Source organism: Herpailurus yagouaroundi, unplaced genomic scaffold (genome assembly GCF_014898765.1).
Source record: "Herpailurus yagouaroundi ecotype Mexico unplaced genomic scaffold, PumYag 483, whole genome shotgun sequence".
NCBI classification, from domain to species: Eukaryota; Metazoa; Chordata; class Mammalia; order Carnivora; family Felidae; genus Herpailurus; species Herpailurus yagouaroundi.
Window position 1 is genome coordinate 2,110,478 of NW_024412700.1, and position 20,279 is coordinate 2,130,756.

Sequence of the window (20,279 nt, forward strand, 5' to 3'; positions counted from 1 at the left end):
ATTTAAGATTTCTTGATTTAATGTATCTGGCCCTTTGCTTTTGAAGGGATATTTCAGTGTCCTTCCTGAATGATTTGTTCCAAGAATTCACTAAACACTAAAATCTAATATTTCTGTGGTATTAGATGTTGAAATTTTTGTTTCTTTTTTAAAGTTTATTTATATATTTTTAGAAATAGAAAGAGAGTACGTGGGAGGGGCAGAGAAAGAGAGAGAGAGAGAGAGAGAGAGAGAGAGAAAGAATCCCAAGCAGGCTCTGCACTGTCAGCATGAGCCCGACGTGGGGCTCACACTCATGAACTGTGAGATCGTGATCTGAGCTGAAATCAAGAGTCTCTTAACTGACTGAGCCACCCAGGTGCCCCAGGTGTTGAAATTTTTGAATGAAAATTCAACATGACTTTGAACAACATGCAGTCAAAATTTAGAGGATTCATTCACTAAAAACTGAGTTTCATGGCACTGCAGGAATTTTAGATGGATTCTGGGGAGGCTGTCTGAGGTCAGACCGATGACATTTTTAGTGTATCCAATGTCAGGTTTCCTCCCCTAAAGTTTGTTCTTTGGTAATTCTCTCTCTCTCCCTCTCCTCCCTCTACACACACACACACACACACACACACACATGCACAACATACACATACACACAAATACATGTACACACACATAATACACATGTACACACATACATACACACACACGCACACACCCTGCAATACTTTACTAATCAAAATAGAGGGCGCCACCGTTTTCTTAATAAAATATTGCTTTTCCTTTTTTAAAAAATTTTTAACATTTATTTATTTTTTGAGAGACAGAGAGAGACGTATTATGAGCAGGGGAGGGGCAGAGAAAGAGTCACAGAATCCGAAGCAGGCTCCAGGTTCCGAGCTGTCAGCACAGAGCCCGACGCGGGGCTCGAACCCACGGACCGTGAGATCATGACCTGAGCCGAAGTCGGACATTTAACCAACTGAGCCCCCCAGGCGCCCCAGTTAAATATTGCTCTTCCAATGTCATTCATCTCTACCAAAATTTGTAATATCACACAGAACCAAATAACGTTATGTTTGCCGCTTCTCTCTGCACTGACTTTGCCGCAGCATTCAGTGTCGCTCCAGCAGTGTCAGCTTCGACAGGGTGCACCCCCAGCATTTCCTCTTTGCTTCTGAATTTGCAAGAACAAGGTTGGGCCACAATCTCAACGTATGACGCTCATCTCCCGTTGGAAGCACCTGATTACAATGACATACAACCGCTTTCAACCATTTGAAAAGCTCTGCGGCTGCTAATGGAACCAGAACATCAACACCACGACAGCCACTTCTCCCTCACGTGGGAAATCTGGGAAGAGTAAATGAACGTGATTCACTCAGAGCAGTTCTCTGGTGGAAAGCAAAACGCCTTTGCAGAGTGATCTGAAAATACACCTGTGGCAGCTGTCAGTCATCAGTCTGGGGCACAGTCTTCTTAAAGTCATTCTTCAGGTGTGAGGCCCGTGCTGGGTTTGTTTCGGTGGATTTGCTCTGGTTTCCCGTGGTCACTGAGCTCCTGACTTCCAAGACCAGGGCTCGACATCGCCTCTGAACCCCAGATCCAGGCCCTAATTCCCTGACACGGACGGCTGACGGCTGATTAGCCTCTTGGAATCTACCCAAATGTTCCTCACTCCCAGCTGGGACACCTGCCTCCGACTGGATTTACTCACGCCTTTGCCCTTCCTAAACCACCACCAACCTTGGGGGTCCCTTTCTCTGTGATTTCCCTGTGACCCCATCCTGGCCAGCAATCCACTCCCTACCTGGGCACGTGGTCTCCCTCCCTCGCTCACTCACCCAGTATTAAGTCTAGATTTCGCCTTTCTGTTTGCTGCGCCTTAATCCCCTGTGGGGTAAGCCTCTATTTCCTGCTCATCTAATACATAATGGTGGCAAGTTGTTGTCCTTTGAGGAAATGGTCAGGAGACAAAATGGGTGATAGTTAATTTGGGCAGTTTGTGGCTTTGTTTCGACAACGATAGAGGCCTCTTTTAAAACCTGCTGTTCACAAATGCTATTCCAATTAACTTCACAAGCGTCCGTTTGTATCCTGCCCGGGAAAGTGGGTCCCAGTCTTTGCCAAATAACTCTGGACGCTGGAGATTTTTTTCTTGGGTAGTTTTTCTTTCATTATTATGTGGTGACGTAGGTAAAATTACTTGGTGCTGTTGTGATGTGGGTCTGGTGAGAGACAGGTCTGCGCTTCACCCACGTGTTGGCAGGATGTAGGGTAGTGTGCTAATTCCTGATCCGACCACTGAGTCCTAACAGGACGCCATTTCCAATGACCCCGCAAGGTACGGTAGGTGCCCAGCACTGGCTGTCTCAATGAAGCAGGATGGAGATCCAGCGAGCAAAGCCTAGATTTAAGGGTGTTTCAGAGTTTGCAAAGCACATTCACAAACACACAGGCCACCCTGAGAAAGGGAAAATGCAAAAACAAGTGCACTTACTAAAAGCATGAAGCAAGGTCAAATCAGGAAGCCGTGCTACCAAGACCCTGGGGTCCTCGTCCAAGGCTAATCGGTGATATTCTTACAGACTTGGGGATGGTTGGAGAATGGTTTGTTGAGGTTACCAGAAAGAAAGACCACCCCTAAAGCAATCCACATTCCCCCGAGATCCTCCTCTACCACGTGAAGAAATGGAGAGGGCATTCTAGCTGGCGTTACTATAAGGGACCATAGAAGTCATAGAAGGTCATAGAAGGGAGAAACTTGTACCAAGGGAGTTGGGTCCTTCTTGCATCCAGACCATGCGTCTCACACCTGTTATTTTTAGCAGGAAGAAATGGGACCTGAGTATCAGGTAGATGGATGGAACTTGGGGGTCTCTGCTGGAACTTGGGGGAGCAGCGAAGCGTAGAAGATGGGAATGAGGAGGAAGAGGTCCTCGAAGCAGCTATCTTGGAAGGTGGGGATCCTTCGGGTTCATGCTGGTGTGAGGGACGGGGCACTGAATGTGAGTGAGAACAGAAATATCAGCATCCCATGTGTCTTCTATGTAATAGAAGACACACATCTCTTCGAGGAAATGAATTGAAGGAAAAACTGTGCATTCCATACTTTAAGTAAAAAATACCCAAAGGACAAGGCTCACATTGTACTCAGCCTGCAACCAAACTCTGGAGAAGAGAGGCTGCGTCAGAAGCTGCCGGCAAAGGACTAGAGATGAAGCAAATACTCTGCTCCCGATTGAGACAGAAAAGAGGCCCATCCAAGTCATTGCCGAGAAAGCAGGTTGACCTGAGGTGGACCCACTACAAACCACAAAAGGCTGATGAGCAAATTCCAGAAGAAAACAAGCCTGCACAGCAATGCCTTCTGGTGGGCAATGATATCCCTGTTTTCCTCCACTTACTGCTGTCCCCTGTCCCGTGGTCATGTGACTGAGCCTCAACCAGTTTCAGCAATCAAAGGGAATGGACATAGCAGCAGAGTCTGGGCTTCAGAGGGAGCCTGTCTGTCTTCCAGAACCAACTCCTCCACTGATTGGCTGGGTGATCTTAGAATCAGGCTCCTCATCTGTAAAATGGGTAGAAGACGTCTCTGAGCGGCTCGCTTGAATAGACGAACATGAAAGGTACCTGTTAAGGCATGTCCCAAATACTGCCTGTGGCATAATGAAATGAAACATGGATTGTTGTTGATCTGAAATGGTTCTTTAACTGGGTATCCGGTAGTTAATGTGGGAACCCTACGAAGGTTACATTTGTTATCCTAAATAATTCTCCTAGGAAAATCCTAGCACATTGTGTGCACCTAGCAAGCATTAAAATGTTAATTACCATTATTTTTATTCTATAAAGATTATCCGTTGCAAGCCATTTATATAGTAGATCAGGAAGCTAAAGCTTGAAACATGTATGTTAACTCACTCAAGACGGCACACAGTTTTTTTATTTCTCCAAAGGCGGAACTCGGATCTACAGAGGCCCCACTGCTGAGGTCTCTATATCTCACTGGTAACAGCAGCTCTAAGTAGACTGTTCTGGAGAGTGTGGAGATCCATCCACAGTTTTAATTATTCCTTCTTTGAGCCTAATGCTAATCGCTTGCTACATAAAGTGGCCAGAGGACCAACAGGAGTAGCATCACCGGGGAGCTTGTTAGAAATGCAGAATCAAAGTTCCCTCCTTCATTAGAATCAGCCTTTCAGACAAAATCCCCAAGTGGTTTGTTTGCACGTGAACATTTGAGAGACTCTTTTCTAGCTCAGCTTCTGTCTCTGACCCTCAGAGTGAGTCGTTCTTACTCCCGGCTGTAAATTAGAATCACCTGAGACGTTTGGGAACCTACTGAAGTCTGAGCCCTACCCAGAGCTTCTGATTTCATCAGCCTGGGGTGGGCCCTGGGGATTGGTGTTTTCTCTCACCTCCCGGGGCGATCCTAATGCGCAGTGTTGGCTGAAAACTACGGATTTAAGGAGAACTTTCCCTCCCAAAGCAAAAGAAGTTGGATGAAAACAATGTCTCCAATGACAAAGCTTTCCTGTAGCATGGAGAGACTGAATACAAATGGACGATGGCCAGACTACACATAAAATTAGAACCCTGACCCACAATCTTCAGCGGCCAGCCAGGAGACCAACTTGTCATCTGCAGTGGCCAGCCCAGGAAACCAGCCTACCACCTAGGAGTCAGACTCATAGGAAGCCAGAGGGCTATCTCTAGCAATCAGCTTGGGACCCCCCCCCCCCAGAAGAACCCCTGTAACAATTGGTTCCAAATGGGCAGAACCTGATTAATAACGGCCAGCTTCTCTAATTTTCGTTCCCACTTTCAACTTAAGACGAAAGAGAGAAAACCAGATATGCACCCCTCACTAATCATATGGGATGCCCCGTTTCTAGTTAGCCTAGCCCCAGCGTCTCCATGGCAACAGAGAGGAGGCACACCTGAGCCTTCCTTTCCCCCACCATGAGGCTGTCCCACCCCTCTCTCTGCATTTGAGTCTGCCAAGCACAAGGGGTGCGGCTGACCCCCCTTGCTAACGCAGTCTCCGAGTGAGTGGGCTTTGCTCGTTCCCATGTGGTCGGTCTGCACGTACTGCCCCAGCATGCTGCGGGACATGAGGTGGCTGCAGGATGGCCACAGAGACAACAGAACAGACATTTACTACACTCTGAAGCTGACACTTCCTCTCCCCCTCCTGCCACATCTGTCTCAGCAAATGGGAGGGTCAGAATTCGAGGGACTAAGGCCCTGGTCATCTCAAGCTCCTGAGTCCTGCTCCCCTGACCTGTGTCGTTCTGGTCCTCTCCTTCTGAGAGTCACTGTGACATCATGGGACGGGGGCTCTGGAACTGGGCTGCCTGAGTTTGGACCTCAGCTCCACAGCAGATTAACTGTGCGACTTTGGGTGAACAATCGGTCCCTCTGTGCCTTGGTTCCTGATCCTATCTCTTGTGAGAATTCACCCCGTTGAAGTGTGTAAAGTACTTTGCCCGGGACCCGGGGCTTATTCAGGAAGCCGCTGTCAGCATTCTTCTGCAGGATGCTATTTTTTCCTCCTCACTTTGTCACTCAAGCAAAGACACAAGCTTCCTCCATCACTGAATGCAAGCACTGTCTATAATAGAATTTACTGAAGGTTGGGGGAAGGGGAGGCAGTATCGGTCAACTTCGGCTGCCCTAAAATACCATAAAGCTGGGCAGCTTAAGCAGCAGAAATTTCTCACAGTTCTGGAGGCTACAAGTCCAAGATCAAAGTTCTGGCTGATTCGGTTTCCGGTGAGAGCTCTTTTTCAGCTTGGAGACAGCCACGTTCTTTTCATCCTCACATGCCCTTTCTTCATTCAGTGTGCACACAGGAGTGGGCAGGGGGAGAGCTCACTCTCCGGTGTCTTTTCTTAGAGAGATACTAACCTTTTCAGTTCAGAGCCCCACCCGCATGACCTCATTTCATCTTAATCGCTTCCTTACTCCAAATACAGCCACACCAGGGTAAGGCTTCCACCCATGAATCTGGTGGAGATATGCATTCAGCCCGTAACAGAGGCATATTCCCAGTAGCAGGGGAACAACTCAAAAGGGCAGACATCTTTGTTCATCTTTGTTCATCTTCGTTCGCTGACGTGCCTGCCGCCGGATACCCTCTTTCATGTCTCATTCCGTCCGCAGTGGAAGCGAGGCTCACCGTCATGCCCTTGAGGGGCTTCTCTCTTCTGATTTCCAGAGTCCCAGGTCCTTCAAGACTTCTGTCATCCAGGGCATCCAGAAGCTATTAATCAATTAGCATGAGAACAGTCTGGCCCTGGAAGGGGTTCCTTTTACTTGGTTAAGGAGAATTACACAGCCCTTCTTGTCTCAATACTTCTCTCCCTCATTCTGGTTTTCTGAAATCTTATGGGTTCTTAAACCGATGGGTTCTTGAATACTGGGTTGAAAGACTCACTGAACTATTGCCATATTCATGCATTCAAACCTATTCATGCTTCCGTGTGCCAGGCATTGTGCTGAGTGATGGGGAAGTGTCACGAGTCCTCTCGTGGAGCTTTCATTTGTGGAAGAGTAAGAAATCTGACTTAGACTGAGCATCAGAAAAGACATAGGAGAGAAATGACCTTTGGTCTGAAATCTAAATAATGAATAAAAGTTTGCTTGGCAGAGGGTGTGGGGGGCCTGGGATGAGGTAGGTGGAAGGGGTAAGGAACTGGAGAGATCAATTCTGACAGAGAAAGATCCATTATTATAAGCAAATAAAGTATCAGAACTTCACAGGCATGTTAATCAGGGTCTGTTATGCCAGGCATGTTAGCTGGAAAAACAGAAACCACCTGTCATTCTTTTTTTTTTTTTTTAATTTTTTTCAACGTTTATTTATTTTTGGGACAGAGAGAGACAGAGCATGAACGGGGGAGGGGCAGAGAGAGAGGGAGACACAGAATCGGAAACAGGCTCCAGGCTCTGAGCCATCAGCCCAGAGCCTGACGCGGGGCTCGAACTCACGGACCGCGAGATCGTGACCTGGCTGAAGTCGGATGCTTAACCGACTGCGCCACCCAGGCGCCCCACCACCTGTCATTCTTAACTGGAAGGAATTCGATAGAGGAAACTGTATACTTTGGTAAAGAAAAAGCTAAGGAACCAAACTTAGGGCAGTGAGACACCATAGTGATTCACAACAGCTGGTAAGTGTTCTTAAATTTAAAAAATTAATTTTTAAAAAGATTTTTATACTTTATACTTCAACACACGCCATTAAGAAAGTTAAAATACAAGTCACAGACTGCGAGAACACATTTGCAAATCACAGCTCTGATAAAGGACTGCCATGCATCATACATAAAGAACACTTACAACTCAATTATAACAGCAAACAACCCAATTTAAAAATGGGCAAAAGACTTGACTAGTCATTTCTCCAAAGAAGACACATAAATGACTAATAAGCACATGGAAAGGTACTGGACGCAACTCATCATTAGGGAAATGAAATTAAAACCACCTCACACCCACTGAAATTCCCATTAGACTCCTGGGAATTTACTCAAGGGAAATGAAAACGTATGTCTTCTCAAAGACTCACGTAAATGAATGTTCTTAGCAGCATTATTCACGATAGCGCCAAACCAGAAACAACTGAAGTGTCTATCAACTGGTGAATTCAGAGTTTGGTATAGTCAGACAGTTGAATGCTATTTGGCACGAAACAGGAATAAACTACTGATACATTATACAACATTGAATGACCTCAAAAACATTATGCCAACTGAAGGAAGCCAGGCACAAAGGCTCCTTATTAAATGTAAATTTACAGAGCCAGAGTGCAGGTTGATGGTTATGGGGATGCAAGTGTTGACTGGCTGCAAATACACTCACAGGAAGTTTTGAGGGATGATGGAAATGTTCTTAAGCTGAACTGTAGTAATGATGTCTCAGCTCTACAAATTTACTAAAAATTATTGGATTGCACACTTGTGGTGCTTAAGATGAGGTTAAATTACACCCCCATAAAGCTGTTACAATTTGCACATAATACACCGTGTGGCTGTAAGTTGGACTCGGCTACTTCCATTGACATGGTCACATTATCTTCTCCCTTCCGTTTGTTGCTCTTGAAGATTTTCCACCCGTTTCTGGACAGCCTTGTTGTTCAGTTTCTAGTTAAGCTCATAGGTACCAGGTACTTCATTAGAACATTATGTTTCTCATTCTGAAAACTGCTTTCCTTCAAGTAATTATTAATCACGATTGCCAAAGGCCATGTCTCATGCCAGCTGGCTACACGTTTGAGTGTTCGTGGGCCATTCATCATGAAAGTGACACATCTGTTGTGCCCTCCTGGCTTTACTGCCTTGTAAGGTAGAGCATATCAGCATCCTGTGCCTACTATCCCATCTCTACTGCTTTATTCAGGACCACTTTAACTCAGAGTTAATATGAACCTGACCTGATTCCTCTCTCTGAAGTTTGGTGTGGCAAAGGGACAGTGGCAAGGTGGCATCTTTCTTTAAATGTTTATTTATTTTGAGAGAGAGAGAGAGAGAGAGTGCAGGGGAGGGGCAGAGAGAGAGAGAGACAGAGAGAGAGAGAGTGTGTGTGTGTGTGTGTGTGAGTGTGTGTGTGTGTGTGTGTGTGTGTGTGTGTGTGCAGGGGAGGGGCAGAGAGAGAGACAGAGAGAGAGAGAGAGAGAGAGAGAGAGAGAGTGTGTGTGTGTGTGTGTATGTGTGTGTGTGTGTGCAGGGGAGGGGCAGAGAGAGAGAGAGGCAGAGAGAGAGAGGAGAACCCCAAGCAGGCTCCGTACTGTCAGTACAGAGCCCCACATGGGGCTTGATCTCACGACCCTGGGATCATGACCTGAGCCAAAATCAAGAGTCAGATGCTTAACTGGGCCACCCAGGTGCCCCCAGGATGGGATTTTTAATGGTTTTCAGCTCTCCAATACGATTCTTCACAGAGGCTAACAACTGAATGTTTGTGCCCCCCAGAACTCATGTGTTGAAAACCTAATACTTGATGTGATGGTATTTTGAGGCAGGCCCTTTGGGAAGTGATTAGGTTGTAAGAGCAGAGCCCTCATAAGTAGAATCAATGTCCTTATTATTGAGGACCGAGAAAGCTCCCTTGCTCCTAACATGAGGACACAGCGGGAAGGTGTGGGCCTTCCTGAACCAGGACGTGGGCCTTCATCAGACATTGAACCTGCTGGTGTGTTTCTCTTGGACCTCCCGGCCTCCAGAGCTCTGAGAAGTATGTTTCTGTTGTTTATACATCACCTAGTCTACACTATTTTGTTATAATATTGGAACAAGGTACAGGAAAATGGTCCACATGTCATCAAGAAGTAAAACTGAGGGTGAGAAAAAGAGGCGAAGCCCAGAGGTGTCTGGGCTTATGCTTTAGAGAAATGTGACTTTTCTTCTTCCTTTCTCTTGTAGGAGGAAAAGAAGAGAAGTTGTCTTCCCACCTTTGAGTCTATCAGGGTGAGATCTGCTGTCTTTGGTGCCCCATCATTTATTTTCAAATAGCTAACCAAACCAACCAACCAACAAAAAGAGAAAACATTAATTCATTCCCTCTGCCTCCTGCACACCCCCCGAAGAAGAAGAATTAATGTCAACTCTTCCAGAAGTGTGGGAAAGACAAAAATTCCATGTGGACCCTGCTACTGTGTGACCTACGACCCCAAAGACCTTTGAGGGAACCTATCTTCTCTCAAGGAATCTTCTTCTAGGAAACAGGGATTTGTCTTTTCAGCCATAGAGGATTTTCGTGAACCTCAGTGGCAACAATAGACCTGATGGGATGTTAGAAAGAATAATTTCTAAGTGTGTGGTTGACATTACATACCACATTCCCTCACCCGCTGGAAGGAGACTGAATGTTGGCATTCGGTGAGTGAGTAGAGAGAGTAGAGTGTTTTTATTACCCACTTAGTAACCTGACCCTCAGAAGCACCCACAGGCAAAAGTATGTAGAATAAATTCACCAAATAATTCATTATTCAAACCAGGATGGGAACCTGAAAGGAGACGCTAGTAACCATCATGCTGGGGCCACAGGAATAAGACACACCTGTCTTGAGAAAACAGGGTCATGTAGACCCGTCCTTAGACCTAAGGAACATTCCTGAGAGGCTCATGGCCCTCTCTGAAATCTCCTTCACCACACCGACTGAGAATTTCCAGTAGAGCTCACTTTCCTTCACAAGCAAGCTAGCCTGGGTGGGGTGGGAGGCCGCAAGGGGAGAGCCTGTGGTAGCACGAACGTGGGCACTGGTGTGGGGACAGGTGCCCATGCTCGGTGTCCCAGCCCCAGGTGCTTGCACGGGGAGGCCAGACTTCCGGAGCCTGGGAGTCTGAGATCAAGGCGTGGGTAGGGTTGGGTCCTCCTGGGGCCTCTCTCCCTGGATGCGGTCTTATCCCCGTGTCCTCACATGGTCGCCCCTCTGTCTGTGTCTCAGTCGTCTTCTTCTTTTTTAATGCTTATTTAGTTTTGAGAGACAGAATGTGAGTGGGGAGGGGCAGAGAGAGAGGGAGACACAGACTCCGAAGCAGGCTCCAGGCTCCGAGCTGTCAGCACAGAGCCCGACGCGGGGCTCAAACCCATGAACCGCGAGATCATGACCCGAGCTGATGTCCGACACTTAACTGACTGAGCCACCCAGGCGCCCCTCAACCTTCTCTTCTTATAAGGACACTGATAACACTGAATCAGGGCCACCCTCCTGACCTCATTTTCACTTTATCAGATCTTTAGAGACCCATCTTCAAATATAGTCGCATTCTGAGGTCCTGAGGTCAGGGTGCAACATATGACTGTTGGGGGACAGAGGTCGGCCCGTAACGCTGCCTTTCTCACACACACGACTGAAGAGCCGCACTCAGAGCCCCCAGTTCCCCTGTCCTTGTCCCTCCCCCAACTTTGCTGCTTCCCCAGTTTGGGACCCACAGGACGGGGGCGCCAGGAGTAGAGAAGTGGGGTCGCTGATGTTCAGGCTCTGCTCTGCGGCTGTCACTTTGGGTCTTAGCGGCTCCTGTGCTCTGGACACCCGAGGTGGCTGGGTCGTGGATCCTGTGCGTCCTGGCCCCCATCTCACCCCAGAGCAGAGGATCCCCCCGCCCTCGTGGATCACCCACTCCGGTCTTAGTGAGCACCTCCCACGAGCTTCATCTCCTCACATCCCCACGTCCTGCAGAAATCGACCCACGGTTCTGTCCACAGCCCTGCTTCTAGCTGCTGACATGATGGGAAGTGAGACCCCCTCCTGTGGGAGCCTCCTCCCTGGGGGGGCCCTCTACATGGTGTCTGTCGAAGGTGGGGGAGCCTCACCCTGACTCCTCCTGAAATCCCACCAGGCCTCCTGTCTCACAGCCATCTAGGACCTGGGTTCTCGCTCCGTTGGGATTATTGCCTGTCTGTGGACACGGCTTTTTCCAGCACAAAGCGCCTATGCAGACGGCTGTTCATCCGTGTGGCTCGTGCCGCAGGGACAGGTGCAGACAAGCCCTTTTCCAGGCCCGGGTGGGGTGACGGGCCGCCCCTGGGCCCAGGCCCCCGGGACCCGCTGGCAGGGCCGGCCCCAGAGGCGAGGTCAGCAAGGCTCCAGACACAACCTCCCTTTGGGAGTGGGCTCTCCAGTCGAGCACAAGGGGACTCGAGTGAAGAATGGACATCTTCCCACATGCTCCACAGCAACACGGGCTCAGCACTGGGCTGCGAGGGGCTGAGGGGCCGTGGAAACACTTTGAGACTGAACATTCCCTATGTGACCGTGAGGGGAGACGGGAGGGTCCCCGGCAGACACCCGGGGAGCATGCAGGCGGTGGCGAGAGACCCCAGGTGGGAGGCACACAGAGTCCCCTCACGGCCCGGCTTTCGGGGGGAGGGGCGCCAGGCCTGTCCTGGAACAGGTGGGTTTGGGGAGGGAGAAGGTTAAAGGTTGCAAGGAGAGTCCAAAGGGAGTGGAAATCCAGCCATGGGACAGCGGAAGGGGCGGTGGTGGGAGGGGGGGCGGGATGTCTGGGGCGAGCAGACATTGTGGCCCGGCCTCCGGGGTCTGGGGGGCCGGGCGGCGCGTGGTGTCGCGGACCGGCCGGGAGAACGCGGTCCCCAGGCCCGAGGCGCCCCACGTTTCCATCTCGGTTCGCTCCCGCCGCCCACGACTCGGCCTGACGCCTCCTTTTAAGCTTGTTTTGCCAAGTGTTGTGCCGATTCCCACCTGTGAGTCCATCTGTGCGTCACCAAGGCCTGCGGCCCTCGGACGCCCGCTCGCCTCCACGCGCAGGTGTGCGGCCCGCGGCCCGCGGCCAAGGGCCGGAGCCGGGAGAGGCTCCACCTGCGAGCCGGCTGCTCCGGGGCCGGATGGCGCCAGGTCCCCGTTGTCCCCCGTCCCTCACCCTCCTTGCCACGTGCGACCGCACGCACAGCGCACGCCGGACACGCACGAATAAGCACGCGTGCACACAGGACGCCCATGCATTGCCCTTCCTGCAATTCTGGTGGCAGAACTGACCTGCTGCACTTCCGGGCTTGGCAAATACCTCCAGGGCTCTGGCCAGCCGTCTGAAGGTTGCTTGATGAAATAAGTCACGTGAACTGTTCCCCTACAACGATCCTTGCCGGCCACTCGCGTTTCTTTTTGCTTATGTAGAAATGTTTACTTATTTATTTGGGGGGGGGGCGGGCAGAGAGAGTCAGGGAGAGAATCCCAAGCAGCTCTGTGCTGTCAGCACGGAGCCTGACGCGGGGCTCAAGCTCACGAGCCATGAGATCACGACCTGAGCCGAAGTCGAGAGTCGGACACTCCACCGACGGACCCGTCCAGGCACCCCTCCGCTTCCATTCCTCTGGGGACTTTTATGCCGTCACGGTGTCCCGGTTCTTCCTCAGCTTTGCTCACATGACACAGAAACTAACCTTTTGGTGGTGCAAGTGTGGCTCGGGGCTCCTCATGGTTTGTACCACCAGGGAAGGAAGAACAGGCCCAACCAGGGCAGGTGCGAAACAGGACTCGGCGACTATCGGCCCGTCCCCCACACTCCTCTTTCTTCTGTGAAAACCAGCAGTGCAGGCTGTGTTGTGGGGGGGGGGGGTAATTTCCACCCGTTACTTGGGGGGAAAACATGGAACTCAGTGCAGATATTTTATACTGAGAACTCACCACCTGCTCGGTGACGTAATTTGAATCCATGCTGACGTGAGAACCTGTTTTGGAGACTGCAATCACTGCTTCCCTGGGAGAAACCACCCAGGTCCTGCTCCCGAAGCCTCCCTCTTAGTGGACAGGACCTCCATCTCCTGTTGCTCAAGCCAGAGATCCTCGGGGATCGTCATGGCTCCTCCCTTTCCTTGGCATCTCCATCCAACGCGGCCATGCGAATTCTGCCTCGAAGGGTTCTTTCAAGGGACTTCGGGTACATCGGTGCCATTATGGAGGCCTATGTCTGGGAGGTGGCAGATGGGGAACAGATACCGGGGCTGAGGAGGCACGTGAGCTGACTTGTCTAACAGGACGGTGACCCTGGGACTGAGCTGGGCTCACAGTGCCATATTCCTGGACCCAGGGCTCCCCACAGGAGGGAGAGTCAGCCTCTTTGACACTAAAATCATGCCATTTTCAGGAGACCATTGTAAAGAATGAACAGGGAGGACAATGATACTAAAAGGTCATCGTTTCTTTGTTTTCCTGATGCATTTTTTTTTTAAATTTTTTTTTCAACGTTTATTTATTTTTGGGACAGAGAGAGACAGAGCATGAACAGGGGAGGGGCAGAGAGAGAGGGAGACACAGAATCGGAAACAGGCTCCAGGCTCTGAGCCATCAGCCCAGAGCCTGACGCAGGGCTCGAACTCACGGACCGCGAGATCATGACCTGGCTGAAGTCGGACGCTTAACCGACTGCGCCACCCAGGCGCCCCTCCTAATGCATTTTTTTAAGTACAATGTTTGGGGATCCGACACCCACTCGTGTGCACCGTCCGTGTGTGACTCACAGCCCGGGTGGACCCAGCACAGAGCAAGGATGCGACGTTCGCTGACTCCGTGAGCGAAGGCGTGAGCGGGTGGCTGGCTGACGGCTGTGAGCACCTGACATGTCTACTTGTCCCTGTCACTTCACTAGCCACAATAGCCAGGAACCGTCCACTGTCAATATTGCATGCATTTCCTCGGAACTCTTAATCAGGAAGTTTGGAGACACTCAAGGATATGAGAAGGAAGGGCACGTCACGAGGTGTCATCTCCTGCCTTAGATGGTGACACACCTCAAGGTCCATTTGGTCGCTCAGTCAACAAATTTGTACTGAACGCTTTTTGTGTCTTAGGTACCGAAGTGAGGGCTGAGGGTCGAGCAGTAAAACCGAGCCAAGATATCCCTGCCTTCGTTCCGCCAGGAGACAGGCAATAAGCAAAAAACGAAACCAAGACTGTATATATAAAATCATAATAAAGGTTTTATAGTGTGTGTATACCACGTGATATATGTATATATATGTTAGCGTGTGTATGCATGTGGTATATGCATGTATACATATGTGTACGTAGCACGTGAGGCCATGGTAAAAGGCCGCAGGAAAACTTAGGGCAGGGTACAGGTGATGAGGAATGTCTGTACGCGAGAGGGGGCTTTAAGTCTGAAGTGGGCCCCGGGCTAGATGTCTCTAGAAGCTGTCATTTTCACTGCACGTGAGGAGGCGAAAGAATTAGCCATGCGGACCTCTGGACCATCATCTTCTCGGCAGGGGCAAATCCTGGTGTGTGTGGCGGGGCTGGCCTGGTCCTTCCCCTGGGGGGTGACCCAGCCGGCGAGGCAGGTTCCCCTCCAGGTGGGCAGTGAGGAGCACTCTGCCGGCTCAGGGAGGAAGGGCGAAGGCAGTGGTTTGCCGTTCCGTTTGGGGCTCCATGGGACACGTTCCTGGTTAGTGACGACGTGAGCTGTTGGGGGTCCCCCTTCTGTGGCAAGATTCTGACCAAGTCACAGGCACGTCTTTGTCTAGGAGGCTGGAACCGTTGTGGCTGTTTTCTTGCTGGTGCTTCCTTTCATGAAGTGCCAGTTTCATCGGAACTCGGTTTCCTGTGGAAATTCCTGCGGAATTGGGTGTTTGAGTCCATTTCCCGTAAAACACAGAGTGAAACTGAGCCCCTGCTCTCTGGAGGTAAGTGAAGGGTCAGACTCGGAGAGCAGTACCTGATTCCGTTAACATTTGGGCAGTAGCCGGAGCGCCAGCCCCGGGCGCTAGCTGCCAACGCCACGGCACGAGGGACAGACTTGGCACGCCTAGCAGGGCTGACAGCTCGCCACTCGCAGCCCCCTCTGTGCCTGCCACCTGCGTGGTCTGGACAACTTGTTGGGCTTGCTGGCGTGTGAGATGGCGTAGTGCTTCTGTGCGCCATCTGAACTGGTGCGGAGAAGTTCAGATGCGCCCAGTGTTTCTAGCGCAGTCCCCAACTGAAGCGCACGCTCACCTCGATTGGATGACAACGGCAGCTTTTCTTTCTGAAAGCAGTGATACCCTGATCTCACGGGGTACAGTTCTCACGGTGGCGTTCTGGGCTCTGTAGGAGGAAACACTTTGACGTCTCTCATCCCTCCAACCAAACCTTGAAGCCACACGTTTTTGCTACAACGGTGGTAACTTCCGTCCACCTCCCCACTGCCCATGACCTTTCGGAAACACTGTGTCTTGCTATACTTCCCCATCAGAGGGTAACTCCGATCACGCGGTTGTTGAGAAGATTCTTCCTGCAGGTGGAACGTAGGCCTGCGTGCGGGCCCCCCGCCCAACAATGCATTCTGGGGAGCAGGGTCTGCTTTATACTTGTGCGTGAACGTCACCAGGCAAAGCCTCCCACGACGGCATTTTCCAGGTCCCCTCATGGAAAATGGAGTTCCCCCAGAGACTGACCGGAGTGATGCCATGTGCACCTGTGGGGATCGTGACTGTCCACGGGTGGTTGGCTTTTCTCCCCAGACACGATGGCGAGACCCGGGTCTATGCCAAGGTACTTTGACAATAGCATGAAGGTTGTAGAGGTGAATGTGCTCGGGCTAATATTTTCTAACTCAGGAATGTGAACAGCTTTGAGAGACTGTCTTCACGTGGCAGGAAAGATGGCCACCCTGAGCCCACACCTACATTTTTACTACCCATGACTCAAGAGGATGAGACCCATGTGTCAGTTAGGGTTGTCCAGAGACATGGAACCCATAGAATGTGTGTGTGTGTGTGTGTGTGTGTGTGTGTGTGTGTGTGTGTGTGTTTAATGTATTGGCTCCAGTGATGATGGATCACTAGATGTGCATTTGGCAAGCTGCAGACCCAGGAAGCCAATGGTATAGTTCCAGTCCAGAGGCGGGCAGGCTCCAGACCCAAGATCTGATGTTTCCGTTAACAGGTAAGACAGAAAAGAACCCACGTCTCAGCTCAAAGTGGTCAGGCGGGGGAGGGGGAGCCCTCTGGCCTGCGGGAAGTTCCGCCGTCTGTTCTCATGAGGACCTCACGGATGGGGTGAGGCCCACTCCCATCAGGGAGCACCTCTGCTTTCCTCACCCACCAACTCGGATGTTCTTCTCATCCAGAATCGTCCAGAATCCCGTCTGCCCAACTGTCTGGGCACCCCGAGGCCGGGTCAGGTTGACTCCTAAAATGAACCGTCATAACCCCTCTGTCTCTTAGCTTTTATTCACCTACTTGATTCTGTTTGGCTCTGACTGGTTCCTGTCTGCCCGATGGGCCAATCGCTCTGGACAGGGGCACGAGAGGCCTTCACGGACTCTGCCCTCGGGGAGCAGGTGGGCCACGTGACTGCGTCCTCCTGAGATCATGTAGGAGCTCCGCCCTGGAGACAGGGGGTGATCACCCAAAGCAGCAAAGAGCCTCTGCTGCGGAAAGTCCACACAACAAATTTATACACTCGTATGGAGTCAGTAGTTTATAAGGTGTTTTCCTACCTATGGTTCGGTCCTCGCAGCTCCCATGTGAGCCGAGCGCTCGAGACACCAGTACCGCGGGGAGATTAGGCACCCGACCGTGGTCGTGGACCCCGACTGTGCGCGTCACAGGTGCTGTCTACTCATACTTCAATCTGGAGAGGTTTCAGGGAAAGATGGTCTGAGGTCATTGTCTTTTCTGATGCCTTCCACTCACCACAGCTAAGCTGCCGTGTCCTCTGCCCGAGGACGAGTGCTTCAGAGATGGTCGGGGGCTAACGTGGACCTGCTCTGTTAGGAACTGTTCAACACCCCCCTCCTCCGCCCCAGCTCTCCTGCTCTCCCCTGTAATTCCTGACCCGGGCTCGCGTCTCTCCTATTCATTTTGTGCTCATACCTCTCTAACCACAGCACTTCCGTTATTACCCACCTGTGACTTCTAAGAGTAGGTCATTGATCTGAGTTCTCTTTTGAGTAAATAACTAACCGAGAAACTTATCCCTCCTAAGATAGTTGTGAATTCAGGAGTCATCCATCACAGCCGACGTGTGCGATTCAGGAGTCTCCTGGAGACAGTGCTTTAAGGCGAAATAAATAAATAAAGGTTTCTATGATAGAAGCGGCATCATCTACGCTTCCAAGAACAGGAATGCTGTGTGGCATCAGACCAAAGCCTGGGGCTGGGGACCGGGGTCTGAGAGCATCTGTGAGACTTCAGGTACCCATCCCCATCCTAGAGTCAATCGGGCCTGATTCAGAGGCCACCTAAGCACTAAGCTCTCGGCAGACTTGGGGTCCCGGCTGTGGGATCCGCAGATGGAGTGAGTGGGGAAGCGAGCCAGAGAGAAACCAGAGAACTCAGTCGCCTTCCTGCCCATTCACTCATCCGTGGCCCACCTTCTGGACTCTCCACGAAGCCTTGGCTCCTTACCGGCCCCAGGTGCCTTTGCTTCAGTTGGTAATTGAGTTTCTTCCCTGGAAGCTTCTTACTCTCCAGATGCTCCTTTCTGTTTTGAATTGAGGAGGCAAAACTCTCCTAGCTATGCTTTTTCAAGAGTTATTTCGGGAAATTTGTGATTCCATTCGGAAAAACTTCAGGATACTGTGCAGGGGCTTGTTTCCACCCCAGGCTTACCGTTTAAAAATAAGACAAGAAGCTAGAATGGTTTTGAACGGGCTCCTTCTCAAAAGGCTGTCCCGGAGCCTACCTGTGGTGATGAAAGTCACAGCGCTGACCCAAGTGTTGAGGGGAGACAGCAGCCGGAGCCGGTACAGTGTCCCCGTGTAAGAGTCTCCTTCCAAATCACGGTGTGGAGCTCAGACTCACTCAAGCAGCAAGTGCTCATGTCCTTGGCCTGCCACCAACAGCGTGTGAGCTCTGAGTGCAGACAACTTAACAAAGACTTCCCTCTCTCCGCTCTGAATTCTGTGCCTTACTTGGAGAGCCATCCATTAGAATGTGTTTTAAAGGCGAGCTAGCACAAAGGTTTAACATTTTAAATGGACTCTATTTCATGGATTTATTATCCATATTGTCCAGACCTAAGGAGCACTTGATAATTAAATTTCAATACGATGTCAAATTATTTAAGTTCTGCCTTCCAAGTCTGTGTGGTTTTAAGCAAAGTAAATGGTAGTCGCTCGCAGATCTCTCTTTACATTGTTCTGTTTTTGCGAAACTTAATTAGGCAATCAGGGACCTAAAAAGAGTTCAATCCGTGGTTTAAAATAGAAAAGAATGTTGGTGGTGCCTATTTTAATGCCCTACTGCTCTTTCCAGAAGTCCATCTGTTATTAAAAGTAATGCTTTCATCCATTAATGTTCTTCGCTTTCTCCTTAAGTAAAATTTGCGCTTTTGTGCGCATTCAATCTGTGATTCTCAAGTGAAAAGCAATAATGTATAAAGAAGTCGTCATTTCAGGAATGGCAAGTTGACATGGAACCCTTCCTACTTCTGTCTTATTGTTAATTGATGGCATCTGGACTTACATGACTCCCCAGCTGATGTCACCCCGGCCTTGGGGGCCCCATGGATTCTGTGCTGATAGGGTCTTTCTGACCTTCCCATTGAAAGTCTGGGTCAAACCAGTGGAAGGTCCACGTGTGAGATGGTTCTTCCAATTTTCACCTCCCCTTCCTGTTTCTGCACTTAGCAATTTCCCCATCAGCTCCTCATACTTTGGTTTGGACCTCTACCTGCCTTGTTCTACGAAGGAAAAATACAACAGAAAACAACCAGATGTTTGAGGAAATCTCATAGGATGAAGAAGAAACATTGAAGTAAGTAGAACAACAGAAACAGAGACACTTAGGAAATAAAAGAAAAAGATAACATCTTCTATAAGAAATTGCAGGAACAATTTCATATGTTTGTGAAAAGTAAAACAAAGAAACACGGGACGAGAAAGCTTCAACCAGAAGACAAGAATTAGCCCTTGGAAGTTAACATAGGACCATGTGTGTTATGGGAGGAGGTATTAATTGTTCAATATAAGGAAAGTCTGAGGAAATCATCCAGAATTTAGAACACAGAAATGGAAAAATTATATGAGGGGAGATGAGGGCTGGAGTTTTAGTCCCGAAGGTCTGATCTTTAATTAATAGATATGACAGAGAGACCAAAGGAAGCAGAAAGAGCTACTAATTGAATAAATAATACCAATAATTATCCAGGGCCAAATGAGATTGAGCCTTCAAACTGAGAGGGCATTAAGTGTCACGTGGGATAAATGACAAGGTGCCCTTACCTGGGTAGACGCTGAAGACATCTTAGAATGTCAGGTGAGGGGCACCTGGGTGGCTCAGTCGGTTGAGCGTCCGTCCAACTTCGGCTCAGGTCATGATCTCATGGTTCATGAGTTTGAGCCCCGCATCTGGCTCTGTGCTGACAACTCAGCCTGGAGCCTGCTTCCGGTCAATCATGTCTAAGAACAGAATAAAATCACTTTCAGCTGAAAGAGAAAAAAAAAATTGCCTTCCAGAGTCTTTCAGGAAAGTTTCCTGAATTTGTACGCCAGCAAAACAGATCTGAAAATGAAGGAAAGGGAAGGTGTGGGTCATGAGAAACAGAAAGTAACTCGAATGTTTACTGAAAAGAAATCCTAGGATGACGGTGTGGCTGTCGGCCTTGAGACAAATGCGCCCAAATGTGAACTACAGGTCCAAATGAGCTGCAGAGAGAGTGTCTTTAAGAGAAACGGACTCAAGGGGCGCCTGGGTGGCGCAGTCGGTTAAGCGTCCGACTTCAGCCAGGTCACGATCTCGCGGTCCTTGAGTTCGAGCCCTGCGTCGGGCTCTGGGCTGATGGCTCGGAGCCTGGAGCCTGTTTCCGATTCTGTGTCTCCCTCTCTCTCTGCCCCTCCCCC